Below are 24266 nucleotides of genomic sequence, written 5' to 3' on the forward strand. Positions count from 1 at the left end.
TTATTTTCCAAACTTCATGCTCCAAAATTATTTAAATATGGTTTTAAAAATCTTACTTGTAGATGGTATGTATTTACAGACTCAGAGTATTACACATACCTTTCCCTAGTCTAAACCCCCAGGTCTTGAAGTAACCTGGAGGGTTTCTAAAATGTTGTTTAATTTTAAAGTTACCATTATTAAGGAAGTATTTAAAGCCCACTTTAAATATTTTAAATTGTTTAAATCATATATATCCCCTAGCTAGGCAGGATTTATTGTTGAGTCAATAGATTGTTTTCCAGTTATCTTAATCCTAATTCTAAATGGGATTTATGTGCAAGAGAAGAAATGGGCCAGCTGTCATTTTGTCTGCCCCTTAAGCCTCCTTCACCAATAGGAATATCCACGGTGTCATAGGTTAGATCAGTGAATCTGAACAGCTGTGTTTTCAGTCTGCAGGATTCCTGGAACAGGGTTTTTGGAACTTCCTTGCCAGAAATATATTGAGTAAACTACCTACTCTGCAATTTGTAGGCAAAAAAAGAAAAAAAAACTTTTAGAAGAATAATTTTTTAGCCTGTGTTTCAGTAACTGGCAACTGCATGTTTTTCTTTTGGTAGAACAATTTCTCTGAATGCAGAAAATATTTGTTGTATCACATGGTGAAGTCAAACAGGTTGGTTTTTTTTTGGCTTTAGTTCTTCCTTTGTTCATTTCCATTTTGCACTGTGTACCTAATGTAGGAGTAATAATGAGAATCTAAAGCACAGGGTGAAACTATTGCATTATGAATTCTTTCAGAAAAGTGGGTAGGAATTTAGAAGAATGCAGTATCCTGAACCAGAATCCAGAAGTAGGACCACAGAATCACTTTCACAATGGGAAATGCAAGTTCTGTTGTCCGTGTGTGGAGTGAAGTCTTGATATTAACGTAGAGAAATCCTGTCACTCCAGAGCTTTAGTGGCTGTCCCTGGCCACACTCTGCAAACAAACAGTCCTCTGTTCTACTCTTGCTCAACATACTGGGTTTTCTATTGAAACAAATCATTAACCAAAGATAATGCAGGTATAGCGAGTTATAAATTATTGTAGCAGCAAACAATTGCTTCTAAGGAGAAACATCTCAAGAAAGGTAGTAATAAGATGTTTTCACTTTTTCAAAAATGTATTTGAAAAAGTGAGTTTGGAGTGAATGGAGTTTTTCAGATTATCAGTTGAAAACAGCCTGGGCTTTCTGGAAAGAGTGGTTACTGAGTTAATGAACCACCATTTTGTACATCTCAACTAGTCAGACTATTTTGCTTCATGATGAGCTACCTTCTGTAGCTGTGTTTGAAACAAGAAAAGGGCATCTTGGGCTTTGAGAGAATATAAAACTCTGAATACAGTGAGCAAATGTGCTGCCACTATGGATCTGTGCATGTAGCCTTGAATCTCTAACAGCAGAATGGAGAGGAGATAAATTTTATTAAAGGTCCCTCACTGAAAATGTCTGCTGTAGTGTCCTGTCAATTGACCCAAAGGTCTGATGTCTGGAATTCCTCAGCTGGTTGAGAAATGGTCTCTCCTCCAGACAGATGCTAGGTTTTGTATTTCAAAGGTGAAGAGCCAACAAGAAATAGAAGTTTGAAGACTGAAAAACTTTCATTTATATATCTCACTCTAAGGTTGGTTTTAAAGGCTATTTGCACAATTAGTCTGCAAAGTACTTCCAGTTGTTTCAGTCAACAGTGCATGGATGCTGCACAATAAGCAGCAACAGTTTTTTGTCTAGAATATATCCAGCTAAAGAACTCTCTTGGGATTCATTGTTGCGCTATTTTTTTGGCTAAAAAGCTTAAGGGAATTGCACTTCTCAGTGATGGAAAACTTAGCCCTCAGTAAATAAAAGGCTTGAAGTCCAGGGAAAGGATACTAGCTAGAAGCAACACCTATCACATTAAATTTGTTTTACTTTACCCTGCTTTCTTTAATATTATAAACAACATATTTTTCTGTATCCATTAGGTCAGAAATTCAAAGCTAAAACCAGAAGGTGTGTTAATAGCAGGGAAAAGAGCTTTAAAGTGAGGATGTCCTAGAGAGGTGAAGTTAAAAACTATCCCCAGAATGTAATTTTATATATGTGAATGTGTATACATGCATATATATTTTCTAGATGTAAAATATATTAATAATTAGTAAAGTTATTAGGTATCTTTAAGGGTACTTGTGCATGTTTAAATATTGCATCTAGGATTACATGCAACTACCAGACTAGTTGTCTGTAACATGTCTGGGAGACTTCCTTATTGCTTATTTTCCTTCTGTAGCTCACACATTTATAGATTTCTAGCCTCTCAGTTGATGTTGGTCACTAAATCTACTGACCTGTTTCACATGTGGGATTGTCTGGCCCTTATCAGGTGAATGAAATCTAAGATGCTGCTTTTTATACCTGAGAGTCCAGGTTGTATCAGACAGTATGCTTAAAGATATAAGGTAAATTGTGGGGGGAAGGCAAGAAAAAACCATCATGTCACTCCATGAAATTATACAATACTGGAAATTATAAAAAATGTGCATAGTTTTAGGATATTAGTGGAAGTTCATAACAGAACCTCTGTCAGCTCTCAGGAGACATTAAAGTTTTGCATTGAATGCTGGTTTTAGAGAAGTAACTCCCTACTAAGCAGGTCTTTTAACACAATGTATTTCTTTGTTCCTCTCACTGAAGCAAAACAATTTCCAATTACCTCAGTTTTATACAGTTTTATGAAGCTAAATTCTACCTTTGCTTGAGTAGACACACCCTGAATCTCTGGGAGGAAAAGCCTTGAACTGCTATGTTTGGGTTGGTACAACTCCCTTCCTGTTGCTATCAATAACTATGAATATATTAAATCTTTAAAATCAAGCAAAAGAAACAGCTGTCAGTTGTTGCCTTAAATTGTTTTTAAGACATTAATTATTTTAATAATAATGTATAATAAAACTGCTCGTAAGACATCTTTCAATATTAGATACAAGCTTTAAAATTCAGCATGGGCTCCACTGTCTCTGCCATGGTAGGTGCATGTGTGATGTGCCCAGTGGAGTCTGCCTATAAATGCTGTTGTGCTAAATATGGATCGTCTTGCCCCTATTTTCTAAAGTTAAATAGTGAACTTTGTCAAAATCTATTGATTATTTTTTAATCTGCTAAATGTCTTTTTACAGCCTTTTTCATATTCCCAGACACTTGTCAATTCTTGGCCTCATGTTTTTTGAAAATGTTTATGAACCTCTAAATGTGGGAGGCTTTCCAAAGCGGCTTTAACAAACTCTGTTGTCTCAATTAAAAATCACACTTTGGTGAATAGTTTAAGTGTAATTATTGTGGTGATAGTAAATGTGAGCTTCTTATCAGAATGTGTTCAACTGCCTAGATAAGTGATAAGATTGTGAGGTTTTTTGTTTTTAAATGTGAACTGAAATAATACCACAAACAGTCTGAAATACTCAGGATCAGAGTCTTAAACATGTGGAATTCATTGCTTGCAACTCAGCATTTTCCAGCTGCTGCAGATACACACTTCTAATAATAGTGCAGAGTTTTTAATCCCACTCAGCCAACTGTGTTGGGAATTTTTAGCAGGGTTCTGAGAACCTGCTTTGGTGGTTGTGTAGTTTGGCTGTGTTTCATTAAGCAGAACCAAATACCTCATAACCAGGGACAAATCCTGAGGAAAATGACAAAACCCACTTGGATACTGTGCTGTCCACAGTGAGGTAAACTGTATGACATACTCTTCTGATTCTTGTTTTTGATGATTTTGGAGAACACAAGGAGAGCAGTAGTAGTTTTGGGTGTTTAATAGGCCTCAGTAGGATTGCAGATCAAAATTAAGGCTTTACAGACTTTTTTGTGAACACTTAGTTCCAGGTGTAGTTTTTCTAGGTACAAGTGCTGCTGGTGGATGCCTTGAAAGTATAGATTATTCGGGCTAGAAGACACAGCTGAAGCAGGAATTCCTTAGGAGAAAATCCTTCTTCTAGAGTTGGAGGAGGTGAAGCTGTCCAGCAAGTTTCCCTAATAACCAACTTCTTGTTTGCAGGCTGAAGAATGGGAGCTGTGTAGGTTACATCAGTTGATTCCCATCTCCTAAGGCATGGGCAGAGCACTCACCTGGCTCCTCTGGAGGCTGCTTAACCAGCCTGTGCCTGTAGCAGGGTCTACTCTGAGCACCAGAGCTCAGGTGTTCTGCAAGATGGGATGAATCTTATCTGATAGCTTTCAGGAGAGCAAAGAGGAATTACTGCTTTCTCCACCCACACTTTCACTCACATTTTCCAGCCACTTGTCTTCCTCTGACTACTCTGTGAACCAACTGAATTTGCTGATCTCTCAGAAAAATATTAAAAAATACCCTACAGCTGCAAATCCATTAGTGTCTGCTGTGTAAGTGAGCTGAATAGGCTCAATGGGAGAAGAGCAGCATTAGGGGTAAGAAGGAATGGGATTCTGGCAGAGAGATGAGCAGCAAGAGGAGAAAGGTGGAAGAAATAAAACTGGCAGCATTAGGTTGCTAGATAAACTTGGCCACCTTGCAGGCCTCAGACTTAACCTGTTGCAGTGGTCCAGGGAACATGAGAGGCCTAATACTGATGTGTATAATAAGCACACATGCTTAGTTATTTATCTGAAACTTGAAACTGCTGTGAAAACACGATGACTTCAGACTCTGGCAATCCTTCCTGGCTTCCAGATATTTTGCCCTGTGGGTGGGCAAAAAATACCCCACATACAACTCGTTTTGCGTAAGACTTTCCAAGTATTCATGGAAAAAAACCAAAAAAGATAAGATTATACAAAACTTAATTGTTAGAAGAGCTGATGAGATTAAGGCAGGTAATGTAGTTTTTCTTCAGTGAAGGCCACCTACCTATTTTCTGAGTAGCTTGTTATTTGGAAGCAGTGGCTGAGAAACTCTCAACTTGTCTGTCATTCAGACTGTTAACTTCAGCTGTCCCTTGTTTGTTTGCAGTGGTGGGTAGGTCATCTGAATAACACAGGGACGGGCTGAAGGGCTGACCCCTGCTGCCTGGAGTGCCAAGCACTGCAGCACAAGCAGCTGAAGCTTGAAAAGTCATCTGGATGCCTGAGAGAGTATGTCACCAACTTATGTTTTTCTACAGATTCAACGATTTCACTTCTGCTGCTCATAGCACCATACATTTACTTAACTCCTTACCTTAGAGTGGTGATTATTAACTAGTTGTGAAGGAACTTCTAATACAGTTTCCTTTGCTTTTTTGGTAAGATTTATTTGATTGCACATTTTTTAACAGAAAGGTAATACTATCTTTCTTCTTTTCACCTGAATCTGAAGTGGATTCTCTGAGTAACTCACTAATTACTTGGTATTCACACAAGGTGAAATTACATGAGAAGTTAGAATTGATACAATATCTGTGTGGTGCTGAGAAGCTTCCTGCTTCTCTCGGTCATGGACAGATACTCCCATGATTTACTTGGCTGTCTGCTTGCTGAATCCACTCACTAGACTGGCAGGGAATTACCAAGCAAAAGGTGGCTATTGATGAACTAGAGTGAAATCATTGCCCAGAGAAGTCTGAGAGCCAAAACTGGAAAAGTGGCTTGTCAGGTAATTTCTTATTTCCCAAAGTAATAATAGCTTGTTTTAAGGGGGATCTAGCTATACTGTCACACTTTAAGCCAGTGAAGTTAGGAGACTTCAAGAAGTCGGTTCTTAGAGTTTGGATTAGAAACTTCATCCACATTTCTTGCTTGTAATCACCACTGGATTGAATGCAATTGATTTTGGCGTTTGCAGGAAAAACCAAGAACACTCCAGCAGTTTGAGTTAACTGCTATGAAATTTTATTTTAGTTTGTCTTTTTTCATACTTATTTTGGCTAATGCAGCTCCAGGATTGTAATAAAAAATTGTAATTGTCTTGTGGCTGCTCAATGTTTGTATGACAAGTAGTATATTCTCAGTTTCCAGTGGACCATCAGCAATGGGAGTAGAACCAAGGAATGAGTAGCACATGCAGTGATCTGTCCTTCCACTGAAGGAACGCCACATGTCAGTGTAAGTATCAACATATTTTCATACAGTCTACACTTCAAACACCAGTAAAAGTTTAATAATTACTCATACAGGGAGATTTTTTTCTACTGAGATTCAAGAGTGTTCTCTATGTAAGTACCTTTTTCCAATTGTATGAAGTGTATGTTCATGTAGGCTCATATTAACACCTGATTCTCTTATGGGGCAGTCACTTAGAGAAGTATTGCTTGCAAATTATACCATGAATCTCAATAGCTGTTGCACTGATTTATTGTTGAGTTGTTTAATGTCATTGCTCAGAAATTGAAGAGCTGAAGATAGATCAAAACAATTTCAATAACATCAATTTGGACCTCATGCTAGCAGAGAACAGCACTTTTGGGGACCTAATGATCTATCTGAAGGAAATTCCAGCTTAAACACACCTGGGGGACCTTAGCTATCTTTCGTTCTAAGAAATGTCCTACAGTAAGCTGATATTATTCTGACTGATTCCTTTTACAAGTACATGGTTGACACAGCTTCATTTCATGTGTTGCTCATATTTAGATTAACTTTGTGTCTTTTAATCATATAGGCTTAATTCTTATCTCCTAGTCCCTCATTAATTTTTGAATTTTGTAAATATCTCAAAAATACTGACAGGCCACGATTTCAGGTTCATATTTTTGAAGTTGAACAACTTCTGCTATTAAGAGATGTCTAGAGGGTTACCTCTTCTTAACAGAGGTAGAAAATGGTTCTATGAAGGCAACAACTTCACCTTATTGGGAGAGCTGAAGCTGGGTTAAGACAATTTTTTAAAATATGTGCATGAATTCTCATGTGCAACAGAGATCAGAAGAGAAGCGATTTCTATACACTTTGGCCACAATTCTCGGCTACATTTAACTTTGTCTGTTCAGACAGTGGGACCTGTCCTGAAAAATAGTGAAGATGTGTGTTGGAGATCTTCAGAGCTGTGTGAATGCCTGCACTACCTGGGTTGCCTGAGCTGAGCTAACTCTGCCAGTTGTGTGCTGCCTCTGCAAATTAGCAATTAAAACCAATGATGCAGGTACTGGAATGGGTTTGTTCAGTGGCTCCTGCTAGGGTGTAAAAAAAATACTTCTAAGCCCTCATTCCTTTGGCTGCAGCCTTTTATGTTCACTGCCATATGAGTATGACATCTTTAGCAAAACTGACAGCTGAGCTGCTGGTTGGTACTTTCTCCAAACTGATAACATCTGCTTTACAAAACACCTCGTGTGAACCTCAGCCTTTCCCAACTTCTTGTCCTAGTTCTAGACATTATCCTAATCCTCAGCCTTTCTCCTATCCTATATTAATCCTATAAACCCTGAGCAAATCTGTCCAACTCTGTCAGTCTTTTGTGGGGAAGGTGCTGTTCTCCAGGGTGACAACTCTGTGCATGGTCTGCATAGACAGGAGTCAAAACTGACCACAGTTTGAATCTCTGATTTAATTGTCCCTAACACAAGCAATGATGAAACAGAGCACTTTTAATGATCCTAGGACATTCTATAAATGTTTCTTCCATACTGGTCCCTTAGGTTGTGTTGTGTGTAATGCTGTGTGTGTAGGACTGGTGAGTGAAATTAAGTGCCAGTTTTGAAAACAATATGAACAATACAGTAATAAATACATAGGGCAGACTTTTAAAGATCATGTGCATGACTGAAGTAATCAATTTTATTCTGGTTACACAGAGCTTTCAGAGAGAAATATCAATCTACTGAACAGCTTGAATCTTGATTCTTGTTGTTTCTCTTCTAGAAAATTAAATTCTCTAATTAACCTTTCCTTGGAAGTACTGTGAAAATCACTTGTGATTTTTCTAATTCCTGTAGGTGAAAGTTATCTGTAGTAGAGCTTGTCAAATGCATTTGTATGAAAGGCTTGAGACTGCTACAAAACCTTCTGTGCTAAATCAAAGCTTTCAGACCCTCTACATTTTTTTTCCTCCATATCCTTCTATCTGCATGTTGTAAATGAATCCTACAAATATGAGGTCCTACAACCTATTACACTAGATTAACCTCTTAGTTGTATTTTTTATCAAGTTTTGACTTTATTTACTTGGTCTTTTCAGTGATTAGCCAACAAACTCTGGTCTGATTTATAAGAGCACTCCTAGCTAGCGAGACAATGACTAATCTCTTTAATTTACAGTTACCTCTAGTGTTTGATAATCTCAGTTTCAGATATGAAAGAATTATTTTAATTCTTTGGCTTTTTCATCTTTGATTATTCAATTATTTTGTCATATAATAATTCTAAATAATTGGATCCTCCTGAGTAATGAAAAGGTTTACAACAATTTATGAGCAAGGTGCCACCTCTTTCCATGTAAATGGGGGAAGATTAATAAAAAGTTTGAGATCTGTCATGCATTCTCATTTATCTGTAGGCTAAATTAGTAGTCTGCCTGGGTTAATCTCAGCACATTAGAAGTTTGCAGAGAATCTCTGATGGCATCTTCCTCTGATCTGTTCAATTACAAAAAAGTACATTTTGCCTAAGCAGGCATTTGCTGGTTTTTTTCCTTTCAAACTCTGGTTTGCAAGACTCTAGGAACTGCTGAAGAGGTCTGTTTTCCTTTGGACTACTGCATATTGTGAGAATTCTTTTAGCAGCATTTAATATTTTTTTTTCTCTGACAATAATGCCTACATATGGCAAATAGACATTTGCTGTGGCCCTCTGTAATTCAGAAATGACAAACTGCTTCATACATGTTTTGTAGTTCTAAGAAAGGTAATCTTTTTTTTGTTGTTGTTAAGGCTCATATGTATGAGACATAATTTAAATGCCAGTAGTAGTTTACAAATATAATTCAAAACCAGTGCTGCTTAGAGCTAAAACAACAGTACAGTATTCACAGTGGTTGAGGTTTTGATATGTCATTGTGCAGTGGGAAGACTGTTAAACTGTAAGTAGCCTTTTGTACTCTTCAGTGTTTTGATCTGTGGCACTTCTTCAAAATACAAACTAACTGAAACCAACTGAATCTAAAATAATCTGATTCAACTGGTGATGGCTTACTATTAGGTATCTTGATCAGACAATTCTTGCTTGAGGATTAATATATTGTCTGGGAAAATTATGTAATCATTGAAATTTCTTTTTTGTTCCTTTCAACAATAATTAAAATATGCTGGCAACCTATAACTTATCTTCATTGCTATATAAAAAGTCTTTGCAAGAGAAACTTATGTTATAGAAGTAGAGAATAAATTGACATTTTGAAGAAGAGTTGAATGAACAAAAATTAGTGGGTTTTTTTGGTGGTTTTTCTCCCCTCCAATGCCACAAGGGTTCAGAACTATTATTCATGGGCCTGCATGAAAAGCAAGTAATACTAAACAATCAAGAAACACTTTGTTTCTACCAAATCAAGGCAAAGTTTGACAGAGTTACTACTGATTCTGACAAAGAATGTTACTTTCCAACTGAATTGCTGAGATAATTGAAGACAGTAGTAGCTGCTTTCACAAATGGAGACAGCCAGTGACATGGCTTGTGTGTGGTGTGAGCAAATAAATGATCTGCTAAGGCAGGTGGTTGAACTGAGGGAGGAGGCCCCTCCTCAGAGAGGTGAGTGAAAACCCTCACAGACCTCCCAGCCGCCCTTGGAAAATAGGTATGAGGCTTTGGAACTTCAGGGCCAGGCAAATGAAGATGGAGAGGTAGATTCACCTAGTGAGTCACCTAGGGCTTGTCACTCACCTCCATGCCTTAGGATTTCTTAGGAGGTAGATAGCATGACCCAGATAATTTTTGGCTTTTAAGATAAACATCATCAGTTCTAGATAAAGTGTTGGGTAGACTGATACAAGATCTAATAATGCATTAAATGGAAGTGATATAGTGAGTACCAATACATGGGAAATAAATTCTGTTACTCTAATTTGTTGTTACTTCCGTAAAAATTAAGCAAGATATATTATTTTCATTGATTCCTTCATTAGGAACCAGATTTATATAAAGTCAACTCAAGAACAAAGATTGTGAGAGCTAAAAATCAAACATGACAGCTCATTGGCACAGAGAGATCTGGAACACTAGCACACTGTGCTCATAACCAACATTAATTTCAATACTGCCAAAAGCAGGGTCATCTATTCAGGAAGGATGAAATTCCTGAGATTAAGGCACTGCCCTGGAACCTCATGATGCTGAGGAGACTTGAGAATCGTGCTGGATAATCAAATGAATATTAACTCTGATAGCAAAACTGTCACTAAATAAGCTACTGTTCTAAAGATATATAAAGTTCCTCTGTGTTTGGGAATGACTGCAACTGTTGTGGGGAATATATTGTCCAATTTTCCTGGCGTTGTGTCCAAGAGGGATGCTAAGATCTCACTGGAATGTTATAAGAATGATAGAAGGATTTAATAGCAAGTATATTCTGCAAAAGGAGGCTAACTTATTAAATAGAAAGTTAGGTGGTTCTTCAGCAACACTCTATAAGAAACAGAATTTTCACAATAAAAGACCTCTTCTGCCAAATGATAATGAAATTCGGTGACTGGATACTGAAAGCAGAAACTTCTGCACTTCAGAAGATATTTTTAACAGGGATATTCAGCAGATAATGCAACAAGGTCTGAGTGCAGTCTCCATTGTTGCAAACTTAAAGCCAAGTTCTTTGGCCTTATAATCAATGGGCAATAACGCTGGGGGATTGACAAAAGCAAAATGATGAAGCCCACGACAAAGCCCGACAAATGTCTTAGCGTGCTCAGGAAAGGGACAAATTAGGTGATATAAAAATAGCTTAAGGGTCAGGCAAACTTGTTAGTACTGCTTTGGGTATTTACTGAAATAGGGTATAAAAAATCCCTAATATAAGGTTGATATTCCTTTTTCTCCAGCCACTCTGCCGCACACCCTAGCCATAAAAACACTCTTTGTTCTTCCACAGTTTTTTTCCATATTGGGAGGACACCTAAGCTTTCCTTGCAATCTCACACAGCACTTTATAGTTTTAATGAAACATTTCCCTGTTTTTCTCTGAAGATAAAGTTTCCTAGTAGTTAACAGACACAAGTAAGACAGCAGATGGGAGTAAGACTCTTCCTTAAACTAAATTTATTTAAGTTTTATACCTAAATTTACATTCAACTCTTCATCTACCCCTTTTTTTGTAATTAGTATTGGATCAATGAAGAAAAATAGAATAATTTTAGTTATTTAGAAATGAGTGTCTTACTGAATAATTAAAAACACTCCTTTCAGGACAATTTAAAGATTTCTTACTGATATTTTTTCACTTCTGACTTTTCATATTATTGGAAGAAATTTAAAAATAATAGATCAGAATTTGCTATTTGTCACATGTGGTGTTTTTAGCAGTTAGCTGTCAGTATTCTAATAGCATCTCCAGTTCTGCTGTACTGGTTATGGAACATATTTACATAACATTTTTTTGTGACGGTTGCTGAATCCACTTGCAGTGTTCCTCTTGGAACTTTGTGCATTTTAAACTGTTTTTTATTATCCAGAACCAGTGATATTCAAATGGGGACTGGATTTACCAGTTGTTTGGTGCTTTGAGTAATGAAATGTAAATATAAGGATTGTCTCTCCTCATCTTATCACTAGCCTAGATGAAGTGTGAATGAGTTTGTGTAAATCAGGAAAACTAACCCTGCTCCACTGTGTATTTCCTATTTCCTATGTGACAGATGGGGAGAATGGTATTTTCCTAACCCACAGGGAAGGAGTGCCCTTATTGAACACAGATTACTCCTTGCACAGCCATTCAGATGAGATCTGAGCTCAGAATATAGCTAAAATCATGGTTGGTAATCTGTGAAAATAAACACTGGACAAAACAAAACCAACAAAACACAGCACAAACACTTTTAACAGCTTTTTTGATTTATAGTTGTCCATGCAAAATTACAATTGCGACCAACCATAGCAACAATGGAATATTGCCAAAGTTGTGCTACCAAAATACAAGCCAGCCCAGCCCAGGAGAAAACTGAAACAGCTGCTTGATTCCTGTTGAAAACCCTGGAAGTCATAAGCAAGTGCTCACCATGAAGTATGAGCTGCCTGTGCTTCAAAGGGTGTCTCTGTTCTGTTTCATTCCTGCTGCAACAGGCTGCTGTGCCTTACTCATCTCCATAACTTTTAACAAATAATTTGGGATGGCGCAGACCCAGCAGCAGGCTATTATACTATAGGCATCATTAGCAAATGTGACTTGTCCTTGAGCAGTCTCCTATGCTAATAATTTCATGCTATCACCATTCTTTTTCAGGAGTAGCCGCATTTGCTAAAAGTAACCTGCCCCTGTCAATTTGCCAGCAAAAATCCTGTCATGTGATTTAGTCCCTCTCAAAAAATGTCTCTGTGTGGCTTGAATGATTTCTCAATTCTTTGTATGCTGAAATTGCTTGACTATAGTAGGCTGACTATTTTCACAGAGGGCTACAGTTTAGATCTCCTCTTAGTGCCCTTTCTAAATCAGCAACCAGACTGATGTTATGCATTAGCAGATGACAGCACTTGGTTTGGTGATGATGAGTGGCATTTTTCACCTTGGGAGACTGGATGTTGAGCCAGGGGCTGCCATTGAATTTTTCCTCAGTCACAGTTGTGCAGGAGTCCCTCCTGTTTTGATACACAGCAGAAAATGCAACCGGTAAGCAGAGCTTCTGGTAAATCCTGTTTCTCCTTGCTTTCAGGGCTTCCTTAGGGGTCAGCCTGATGGCATAAAGATGATCTACCTAGGAGGAACAGTACTTCTCCCATTTGGCAGAGGCACCATCCCTGTTATATTGCAGTACTATCACTGCCTCAGTTCAGTCTTTGTGACACAGATGTTTGCTGCAATAGGCACAACCGTTCTTTACAAGTTCGTTGCTTCTGTGACAGGCTGAGGACACTTGAGCAGTTTTCCAAGAGGGCTCAGTCAGCTCTTGTGATGCTTTCAGGCAGTTTTTTGAAGACCTACGGCAGCGAGCTCCAAACAGAAATTCTGCCTCTGTCAGCAGAGCAGGAAATGTGTTTCATTGTGCAGCAAACTTCGATTAGTGCAAGGAGTGACAACAAGTTCTTGTTTTCAGAGGGGCTGTTTATTGACTTTTGAAAGGAAAAATGAGATTTGTCAATACCTGATCTTCTAGTTGGTGTTAAATTCCTTCTGCCCTGATTGATAAGTGAGAGCTAGTGGTGATAGATTACTGTGTAGTGTATATACAGCACAAGCCACAACATTGGGCAGAACAAACAGTAACACCTTCTCTCTAGGTGAGATTCTCTGTATCTGTGAATGTAAAATCACAAATCTAGATATTTCTCTTATGCATGTATCTGGATGAATAACCCCTCCTTCATCAGAGAAGGGACAGAACACAGAGTGAACAGAGACTCTTAAAACCTATGAAGCGTATTGTGCTCCAGTCATACTGGAAGTTTTGAAAACAATTGGGCAGGCAATGGTGCTAGCGGTGAGCTCATAAGCAAAAAATAAAAGGGGCTGTCATAAAAGGCTTGGCTTTGAGTCTGTGATACTTTGTATGTGCTACCTTTTCTGATAATGTTATAAACCTTATCTATACTGGGCAAAGTGCACTCTTAGAAAATATGTATTTAATGAACTTCAAATAGAATATGATTGAAAGCTTACTGTGACCAAAGATCACCTAAAACTAGCCAGACTTACTTAACCTTTAATTCCCCTAACTTGAATTGTAATTAGATAACTCATTTTTTAACTCAGCTGTCTGTATTTATTCTAGACAACAGACTGTTTTATGGTATTTATAGTGCTGTTTTTTCTAACAATACTATACAGTTTGGGAAAGATACAGAACATTACATTTTCTGAAAGGTTACAGAACTGAACAGGAAAGGTGGAGCATAGTGGGTCATGGTCCTGAACATGCAAAATATGAAAGTAAACCAAGGTTTCTGATGAGCAGTCATAGGAGTTTGGCAGTGGGTGGCATCTGGTAGTGGGAGATTTCTTTGAGCTGTAGAACTGAAAATGAGTGTAAGGAGGGGAAATTAACCCCATAAAGGGTATCTAGGACAAAAAAACCCAAAACCCACAAACAAAACCAAAACAGAAATCCCAATACACTTTGGATTAGTTTGATTTATTTTACTTTTGGTATTATTTCATGTCAATGACTAACTTACAGATGAACCTTAGAGACATTCTAGAAACATTCAAGTAAATCATGCTTGAACTTTGGGAAGAGTTCTTATTATAACCGTAGCCTCAAGAACACATAAAACAGTGAAGAAATTGTGAGGATCAGATATAATGATGAACACTAGGAAAAAGTTAACTGATACATGAGAAAGTAAGTTGCTGAAGAAGCAGTATTCATGATCTATAGTTTGGTCTTTCTGTCTGGCCATCAGCAGGTATATAATAAAGCTTGAAAGCTCTTTGATCAGCAGTTCAGCTCCCACGCTGGGAGTGAGGCAGGGCTTGCTCAGCTGATACCTCATTCTGACAAATAGAGTTAAAGGATGGACTTAGAGCAGGATTTGGTGTGGCATCAGTAAGAACAGTAATAGAGTAAACCTCTACCAACCACTGTTTGTAGGAGAAGTAAGAGCGTGGAAAAGTTAACAACAGCACATCTAGTATTACTTGTTCAGCTAGAGTAAAGGAAGCACTTTCATATAGGGGAGCACAGAAACTGGCCTTGCTCCAGGAATGAGCCTGCTAGGGCTTGCATATGTCAGCTGTCTGTAGTGGGTGGGTAGATTCTATACATGTTTTGTCAGATTCTGGCAGGGTCTGCATTGCCTATAAAGAGGCCTGGGTTGTGTTCTCACAGGTAAATATGGGATGACACAGTAGCTGAAACGTGGGAACTACACACAATGACACAGTCATCAGGCTGCATGAAACTTGGTGAGAGCAGAAAGACACTGTTTGAGCTGGGTTTTTAGTGTAAGAGAGTTCTGAAGTCCTGTCATGACAATGGCTCTTTCTGAGGGTACCAGCAATTCCCTTTGCATTTTTTTGTATTGGATGTAACTAATATTGCCAAGGAAGTGTTTGTGAGTACTAGCACACACTTCACAGAAGGACTCTGATCCTTCCAGCCTGCAACACAGGGAAATTAATATTAACAACTCAATGTGACTAGGACTTAATTATATGGAACCTGATCCTCAGTTTATAGAGTGTGATCCTCTGTGTCTGTTCACCAGTTCAGATCTAGCCTAACTCCCCCAAATTTGATGTGTAATCTTGACAGATTTACTTCAGGTTTCTGTCAACAGCGCACAAGATCAGGCCTGCTATTAGTGAGCAGTTCTGAGCACTGTTGACTAACATGAGGTTCCAAAGAGGTTTAGTCCCCTGAGTTCCAGCACAAAATTTGCTCCTGGGAATGAGGTGTGGGATAATTAGTTTTAACTATTTTTAGAGAGCAAATTGATTAAAACAGGTTTTGGCTGTGCAAGTGTAATTTCTTTATAGCATTCACTGGGATATTGCAAGCTTGGGCTGAAGGAAGGGCCAAACAGCTTAGCATCTCATCTGCACTGAGGGAGTCAGCCAAAAGAACATTACTCTCGTAATACTCAAAATTGACTGGGAAGCTGGAAGTAATTTTCAATGGCACACATAAGGTAGTTTTTGACTCATTCGTTGACTCCTGGGGGTAGTTTTCTAAAATAACTCTTCTTGTGGGTATCTTTTTGAAGACACACATAGAATCATTACCCCCCTAGCATCGACTTTGTAAGAAAGATTGAGTATCATTGTCTGTTACTTTGATAGATGTTGTAGAATTATGCTAGGAATAATAAATAACTTGGATCTATCCTCTACCTGGGAGCCCTTTAAAAGCTTCATGTAGATGGAAAATACCACTTCTTACTGCTGTTCAGTTCTCACTACAAAGAAGGTAATTTCTGTGTAATCTGTGAACCTCTTGGAAGAAGGTGTTTATTTTGAAACAAACATTCTTGACCTTCAACCAAAATTCCCACAGAGGGGATGCACTGTGTCTGTCTTTCCGCTCAGTTTTGTATGGATCACAGTGTATGTCCTAAAATAGCAGCCATGTATAATTATTAGGTTAAGCATCCTTAAAACCTAATCCTTCAGTAAAGTGATATACTGGTAGAGAGAGATAGTTTAGGTTTTGTTTCACTATGGAAAAGAAAATCTTGAAACACAAGGATTGATTAGAAAAAAATTTCATCCCATTAAAAGGAATTTTTCTTATGGAATTTGTGGACTCCTTAAACTCCACTGAGCAATCCCAAGGCGTGATGATCTCTCCTATGCAGGGGCTGAGGAGGTAAAGAGGACCCAGAAATAAAGCATCTGTAGTTCAAACCATAATTATAAGCTCTGTTTGTGCAGATTCAGGGTCAAGCTTGTTGTCTTGAGATAGAATCCTTATGGGAAATAGCAGCTAAGGATTAAGTCTATAGAGGAATTTATTTGCCCCCTGCCCAAATACAAGACAAACTGCATTAATGTCTTTAAGTACACTGAATTACTCTGCAGCATAATCAGGAATATCTGCCAAGAATTTTTTTTTCAGAAGATAAATATTTGATTTCTAGCAGCAGCATGTAGACAAATGTCAGTCAAGACACACATCACCCTGGCTATTCTTACAGTCAGCTGGGAGTTCTGCACTCGCTGCATTAGGGGAAAAGGAAATAAGATTGCCCTGATGTCTCCTTAGTCTTTTAGGTTTCACTTTTTATTAGTCAGCCATTACTAATACAAATAGGGCAAATTCATTCTTCGGGTATCTTTAAAGTCAGAGGAGTTACAATAGCACTAAGTCCCAAGCTTCTTAGTATAAAGGCTGTGCTGAATCTTGCAAGAGAATTCCCTTTTTCTCTAATGAAATGCAGTGTTTAGCATGTCTTTTCATTATTCATCATAAGTCATCCTGTTGCCTGTTCAAAAGCTGCATTTGCAAAGTAGTGTTTTTGCATTTTCTCAGTTTTCAGTGAAACATGGAAAAAAGAATCTCATGAAAACAACTGAGAATCATGCTTAGGCTCACCAGCATGCTGTGGGTTAATGAGGAGATGGGTCAGCTAGGGTAAAGTTCATTCTTTCCATTACTATGTTTAAAGAAACATCTCTTGGTGCCTGAAAGACTTCATAGTATTTGCTATTACAGTGCTGTCTCTTTACCTCACCCTCTTTGCTGTGTGTAAAACACCACAACAGACTTGGTGTCTTTGCAGTATTTTAGCTAGGTAACAGCCAGGTCACTGGTAGGGAGAAATGTCTGTTCTCCTTTCCCCTCCCTCTTAATGTAGGGATTGATTTTATCTACCTCTTAAGCTGATACAAAAAATCGTTGTTGTTGTTTTCATGGTCCCACTAGGATAAGCGTAACCAATGTTCAGATTTTTTCCACTGGCTGCTTCGTTTTCCTTGTGATGGCCTTAGCCTTGGAGAATTAAATCAGTTTTACTGCACCTGATAATCCCCATGGTAGATTTCCCCCGATACTCGGGCATCGCATTATAGTGGTTTCAACAGGACTGACTCGCACCACTTGCAACCTAGAGTAAGTTGCAAATACTTTGCATTCCAGTCTCTGTAGCACATAAATACTTACTTTCAAGTACTTGCTTTTGGAAGACCATCACTCTGATGGACAAACCCAGGCTTGGAGACAAAGCCTTTGTTAGTTTTCCCACTTTAGAATCATAGAATCATTAGGATTGGAAAAGACCCTCAAGATCATAAATTCCAACTGTACTCAAACTAACACAACTACTAAACTATATCCTGAAGCACCACATCTAAATATTTCTTGAACACCTCCAGGGATGGCTACTCCACCACTTCCCTGAGCAGTCTGTTCCAATGCCTCACCACTCTCTCAGCAAACAAATTTTTCCTAACATCCAACCTGTACCTTCCCTGGCACAACTTAAACCATTTCCTGTCTTCCTATCACTAGTTACTTGGGAGAAGAGACCAACATCAGCCTCTCTACAACCTCGCTTCAGTTAATTGTAGAGACCAAGCATTTTTTATTCTCTTTCACATTACAGCTGTTGTATTTTCCAGCTTACTGTTTTCTCAGCTACCATTGCCAACATTAGCTGTTTCCAGAGTAATGGAATGAGGTAGGTTGTACTGCCATCTACTTGAAAATGGAAAAAATTTGTAATCTTTACAAAGAAGTAAGTTCTTACTATAAATATAGAAGCAAAGTACTGTCTGTGCCCAGATCTCAAATACATCTTTGAAATACCTGTGAGTTGGAAAAACACTTGGGAGTGTGAAGGAAGATGAGTGCTCTAAATTTTTCATAATGATATTAAAAAAGTTGATTTATTTTGCTTCTTGAGCTTTTTATTCCTACAGGAGATACTCTTTCAAATAAGGAAATGTAACAAACAGGAAAAGGCAGCATTTAAGGAGGAACAACAACTGTAGCATGAGTTGTTGGCTTGACCTTATCACATTCTAGATAGAGGAATGGAAGATGAATGGATTCACACCCAAATTCCCCTGCAGTCATCAGCAGAAACTTCAGAACTGTGTTCAGGGGCCACGTGTCCATCTCCATGTGCAGCTGTTAAAGTGCAAGGATCTCTGAGCCTGTGTCCTGATGTGCTTTTACTTGGTGGATCCTGTTCTGTAAATGGGAGTGGTGAGGTATTCTGGGTGCAACTACAGTGACAAAGGTGTCTGTAACGTACCTAAGAGAGGTCTTCTGTAATTTTTGTAACTACTTTTTTGGTTCTTTGGTGAGCATTTTCAGGCTTTCCAAAAGAGCATGACTGCGGTCTTAGTTCTTTTCCTGCAATCTGCAGCCAGAGAGTTGCATGGTATTTTATTCAGGATGTAAAATCCTAATCTCTTGAGTAGTTTCTCAGGTCTGTCTAGTGTATGGAGTAACTTTATAGTTAAGGAAGTTTTGCGCAATCAGAAATGCCTCAATTAGAATCATAGAACTGCAGAAAGGAAGCTAACTACAGATAAATGGACATGTAAAAATATTCCAACTTTCCGAAACAAGCTTTAGACAGACCAGATTTCAAATATTAAGTTATTGTGATATCTCTGTCTTAAAACTAGATTAGGAAATAGAAATGGATTTATAACTGAATTTATTGTAATTCTGTTTGTGTATATATATCACAGAGGGAGCCATGCTTTTCTGTAACTTTCATGTGGCAACTGCCAGAAAAGAGCAAGTAAAGAAACTAGCAAAAAGTATGGGTTTATATAACTTTATTTGCATGTTTATATAGAGTATATATTTGCTAGAAATGGTTGCTTTGGAGGAGTAGTGTCGTAAGTCATCCATCACTTGATATCAGGTCCTCCAGCAGATATTTTGAGAAGGAACTCTGCAGTACATTCTCTGTGTTTGGATCCATAGGAACATTCACTGGCAGGCCTGTCAAGTGCTTGCTGTGTCAATGACCTCTCCAGAGTCTTTATGTTTGTTACTTGCCTGCAAATTGCTATGATATGCTTATTTCAGAGGGTTTTATTATGGGCCAAAGGTAAGTACAGTGTTATAAAGTAAACCAGGAAAACTTCACATATTTTCCCATTATTTAATTTGTCCAGAGATCTATGTTGGCATTTTCTATTCAATGTATGGCTTTTCCAAAGTAGAAAATTATATATGAATTTGAGAATTAAACTATCAGCATAGCATCACTGAGTTTTAGTTAGTTTATATCACAGTGAATCCATAACCAGGTATTTTTGAACCTATTTGCACTGTTTGACTCTCTAAACGTTGGATTAATATTATTACCATCTATTAAGCATGAGACCATCCTATGCTGGGAATATTCCTTATCAGATCTGGGTAATCTTCCTGTTGAAATATCTGTGAGTCAACAGATGGAGTGGGAATCTCCCTAGCTAATGGCTAGTAGATCAGTGCTGCTCATTAGAGGTTTCCCTTTCATCTTTATTGTTTGCCTTTGGGAAACTCAATGCTTGTAATCTCTTTAGTAGGCAATATGGACAAAGGTACTTCAAGATGTGCAGGAATTAAATAGACTGAGAGAACTGTGTTGGTTCTAGCATAGGCAAAGGAACCTTTCCAAAATTACGATAAATTAAGTTTTGGTGTTATAGCTAGGAAGCTACAGGTAGAAAAAAAACCAAACCCTATAACTGCACCTGCACAGTGTTTGCTAGAAATTATGTTGTTCACTGGCTTGTGTGGAAATATGCAGTAGTAGAGAATCTGAGATATTGCCATAGCAGATTGTGAACTCCCCCTGGAATTCCAAAATTTGAAATGTCTTTAAACAATTAGAAGCAGCTGTCTTAAGTCATAAGCATGTTCTGTGACTACCAGTTTACACTATTACAAATGCCTCTGTAAAGTTACTGTTTTGTTACAGAAAATATCACCAGGAGACAGATGGGCAGGGGTTATGATTACTGTAGGATTACTGAGTCCTGCTATGTAGCAATGTTGGAAATTGTGTGCACTGACAGACTGTTGTCAAACAGGCTATTATTGCTGTCACTCTGAGTCAGCCCAAACCCCCTCAACACTGTTCCTACCCTCCCCTGAACTCTTCTACCTTCAGACTTTCATTACATAACCTACTATGCTTTTTCTTTGCTGCTTCCAAGTACTTACATTAGTAAACCTGTACAGACCCCAGTTGCTCTGCATGGAGATAAACTTTGCTATCAGTTGCATAGCTGGTTGTGACTGATTTATACAAGTCCCAGCCTGAAAGTGATATGGACAGTGCCAGGCGATTGCAGCCCTGCTGTTTGCTCTCTGCCTTTTGCTCTATATAGCCACATTCTGTGCACTTCTGACACAGTCCCACTAGGATTTTTTTTAGAAAGCCTTTTCTGATGAGAACTGGAAGAGCAATGGCACTAGAGTACTGCTAAAAAACTGGAAAACCTTTACTTTCAACTGGGTCCTGGATTTTTGAGAGGAATTTATCTTGACACTTTGGCCAACAGGAGCACATAAACACTGGGAAAACTTAGTATGTCCTTTCTTCAGGAAAAAAGGCTGTAGAAGTTAATGGCCATTTGTTTTATTGAAGCTGCCAGGATTTTACTTCAGCTTTTTCTGTACCTGAGGTTAGACTGGTTTGTATTTTTAAAATGAGTGATATTTTAAAAAACAAAGTAAGTGAAAATCTTCACTTATGTATTAACTTGCATCTGCTTAATACTTCTCTCTGGAAGTTAGCAAAGCAGTTCTTTGTTGAGATAGATACCCTGAGATTCAACTAATCAGACATTAATATTGTGTAGAAGTTTGTGGGAAGGTGTAATTCCACCAATTCCATGACAATTTTCACTGTAAATGTTGCATAAACCTCAGATTCCTTCTGCAGTTAGTGGAGATGGGCATCTACAGAAGGCACTTTGTCCATTCCTAAAATAGATGAGCTGCTCTCTGGAAGTCACTGACTCCCTCTGCTGACTACTGAGCCTCTTTCTGCCCTGGTAGTTTTCCTGTTGACAAAACAATGTTCTTGATTCTTTGTATTAAAAAGTAATAAAGTAGGTTAGGACAAGTCTAATGTGTGGGAAAATGAAAGTCCCCAGACATGTTAAAATAAAAATTTTAACACAAACAGAAGTGTTTATCTTGCATTTTGATGTGATTGTATTTTTTTTTTTTATGCCCCTCTACCCCTAATATGAGCATTCAGGTGTGTTAACTCTATTGGACTGTTGACTGCTGCCAAATCTAAGAAAACTGAAATGCTATCCTGGAAGCGAGCCAAGCTGAATCTGTGCCTGTTATCCCTTTGCCAATGCTGCAGAGCCCACTACTGATACTTCTGACAAAGGCCTACCAGCTGCACAGGAGGTACAAAGCATTAAACAGATTTTCTACAAAGCTGATACTTGAAAATTCTGGAAATAACTTCTTTATCCTGTTCTTAATATTGAATCATAGTTTTCAAGAACCTCCTGTAGCAATAGGTTTCATAATTTGATTACACAGTGATTATAAAAGTATTATTTTTTATAACTTTTATGAAATGCCTCCTTTTTTTGAAAAGAGATGCACATTGATTAGGAGTTTTTCCTCTTCCTTACTTTGTCTACTCCTTTCTGCACTGTTTCTGAAATACATTATTTGAATATTATCTGCTTTTCAGAGAATATGGTGTTCAGTTTACACTTTGCCAAGTCTGCTCTAAATCTCCAAAATTCTTTCCATAGATGCAGAGGTCTGAGGGCAATACAGTACTCTAGACAAATTTGTGCTAATAACCTACACATCCTAACTTTGTTATTCACAATTTCAGCGTTTATGTATCTTGTTTGCATTTTTGGCTATGGCTGTGTACACAGTTACATCTTACCTAAGATAATGCTAATGTCCATTTCTTGACCAAGTATTGCCATGTAAACATACCTACCTACAGCTAATTCAGAGTTTATCAAAGTGTTCTAGTAATTCATATCACATTAATCAGCTATGATTTTAATTTCTTATATTTGTGTCCATTCACCTAGTGTGCTTGGATCCTTTTTTGTAAAAATTTCAGTTTTCATTGTGATGTGCATGGTGTGTTGATTGATAGTGGAACTGATATTCTATATTCCCAAGCAGAAATAGTAATCTATGGTAATCTGCATAGGAAAACTTTAATTTGTAGCTAAGCATATTAAGGGAAAAAGCCCACAAAAATATGTATCATTTAAGTGAAATAACAAACCCTAACAGCTGTAGTTAAATGAGTGAGAAAAAAGCATAGGGGAAATATGGTAGTTCTAAATTAATCTGCTTATTTCTCTAAAAGATGTCAAAGGTCTCTGCCAGAACAAATCCAAAGCTATGGATGGCCAGGGTTGTAATTTACCACAATGCAGGCAAAAATGCAAGCGGTTAATTTTCTTCTCAGAGTTAATTTTCTTTTCAGAGTTCAATTTGAAATACATATTCTGAGCATCACTATTAAACAGGATGTGAAAGAAAGGTAAACAGCCAGGGCTGTTTTATCCAGCATGACTCTCAAGGTCTCCTCAGCATCATGAGGTTCCAGGGCAGTGCCTTAATTTCAGGAATTTCATCCTTCCTGAATAGATGACCCTGCTTTTGGCAGTATTGAAATTAATGTTGGTTATGAGCACACAGTGTGCTAGTGTTCCAGATCCCCCTGTGCCAATGAGCTGTCATGTTAACTTTTTAGCTCTCACAATCTGTGTTCTTGAGTTGGCTTTATGTAAATCTGGTTCCTAATGAAGGAATCAATGAAAATAATATATCTTGCTTAATAATTTTTATGGAAGTAACATCAAATTGGAGTAACACAATTTATTTCCCATGTATTGGTACTCACTATATCACTTCCATGTAATGCATTATTAGATTTTATATCAGTCTACTCAACACGCTTTCTCCTTCTTGAAAAAGGAAAGCCCTTTGCATTTCAAAGAAGCTCCATCTATGCGGGCAATTTCTATAGCCAAGGTAGGGGGCAAGGGAAGGCAGGGGAAAAATGGAACAGGGCAACCTAAAGATATAATTTAGAGAGGCAAGAGAGTAAAGATTGAAATTATCTGTTTTCAGCAATTTAAAGTAATGTTTAAGGTGCCAGAACGTTAGAAAGGTGAAATAACCCATTTTGAGAGGGAAAAAAAGCTGAGCAGGAGTTACAATTTATGGAGGATAGGGATGGAGAAGTTAGGTCAAACATGAGCTTTATGAGAATCTGACTTCTCATAATGGGATTGTCAGATAATACAGTGGAAAACTCAGTGTGGGAGATGTTTAAGATAATCCATTGCTGAATAACGCTCTAATGTCCAAAGAAGATGCACAGAGCAAATGGCAAAAGTAATCTCTGATTGTACTTGTTTCTCACTGATGGCTCTCCTCACGGTGCTTTTTACTGCCTTTCCTGATCGTACAGAATGTTTAAGATAGAACTGGCTAATTACACTCTCTTATTAAAAGAAATAGGTCTAGTTCTGACAGTGAAAGGTTGTGGTTTGTATTAAAGCCGAACAATCTGTGTAAGCTGTAATTATTGCTGTGCATGGCTGCTCTGCTGGTGGCCAAATCAATGCAGTGACCTCAGTGTTTCTTCTGTCTTCAGAATCACTCTGTGATACTGTTTAATGTCACAGAAGCAGGTTTAGAACAGTTGGATTAAATTTAACTATTTCAATACCCCCTTCTCCTTCCTTTGGCTGTCTTTCTATGTCTCCCTGTTTTTCCCTTGTCTCCCAAGAACAGCTGTAGTCACAGTCACATGGATAATTTAAGATTTGTG

General features: G+C 38.0%; 2 protein-coding genes across 4 annotated transcripts in view; one reads left to right on the forward strand and one right to left on the reverse strand.

The window, feature by feature from the left end:
• Nucleotides 1-24266, reverse strand: part of PALMD (palmdelphin) — a 54116-nt gene that overhangs the window by 29248 nt on the left and 602 nt on the right. The window lies entirely within an intron of this gene.
• The window catches only part of PLPPR5 (phospholipid phosphatase related 5), a 204369-nt gene continuing 187161 nt past the window's right edge, over nucleotides 7059-24266 (forward strand). For 2 of the 3 annotated variants that reach the window (XM_051624544.1, XM_051624546.1), the window contains exons 1-2: nucleotides 21033-21105; nucleotides 21687-21847. The gene's annotated coding sequence lies outside the window, so the exon portion shown is untranslated. Of the gene's footprint in view, nucleotides 7096-21032; nucleotides 21106-21686; nucleotides 21848-24266 lie in introns of those variants that run through there. The other variant, XM_051624545.1, reaches the window with a different exon arrangement.

The sequence above is a fragment of the Apus apus genome, chromosome 7 (assembly GCF_020740795.1).
Source record: "Apus apus isolate bApuApu2 chromosome 7, bApuApu2.pri.cur, whole genome shotgun sequence".
In the NCBI taxonomy this organism is placed as follows: domain Eukaryota; kingdom Metazoa; phylum Chordata; class Aves; order Apodiformes; family Apodidae; genus Apus; species Apus apus.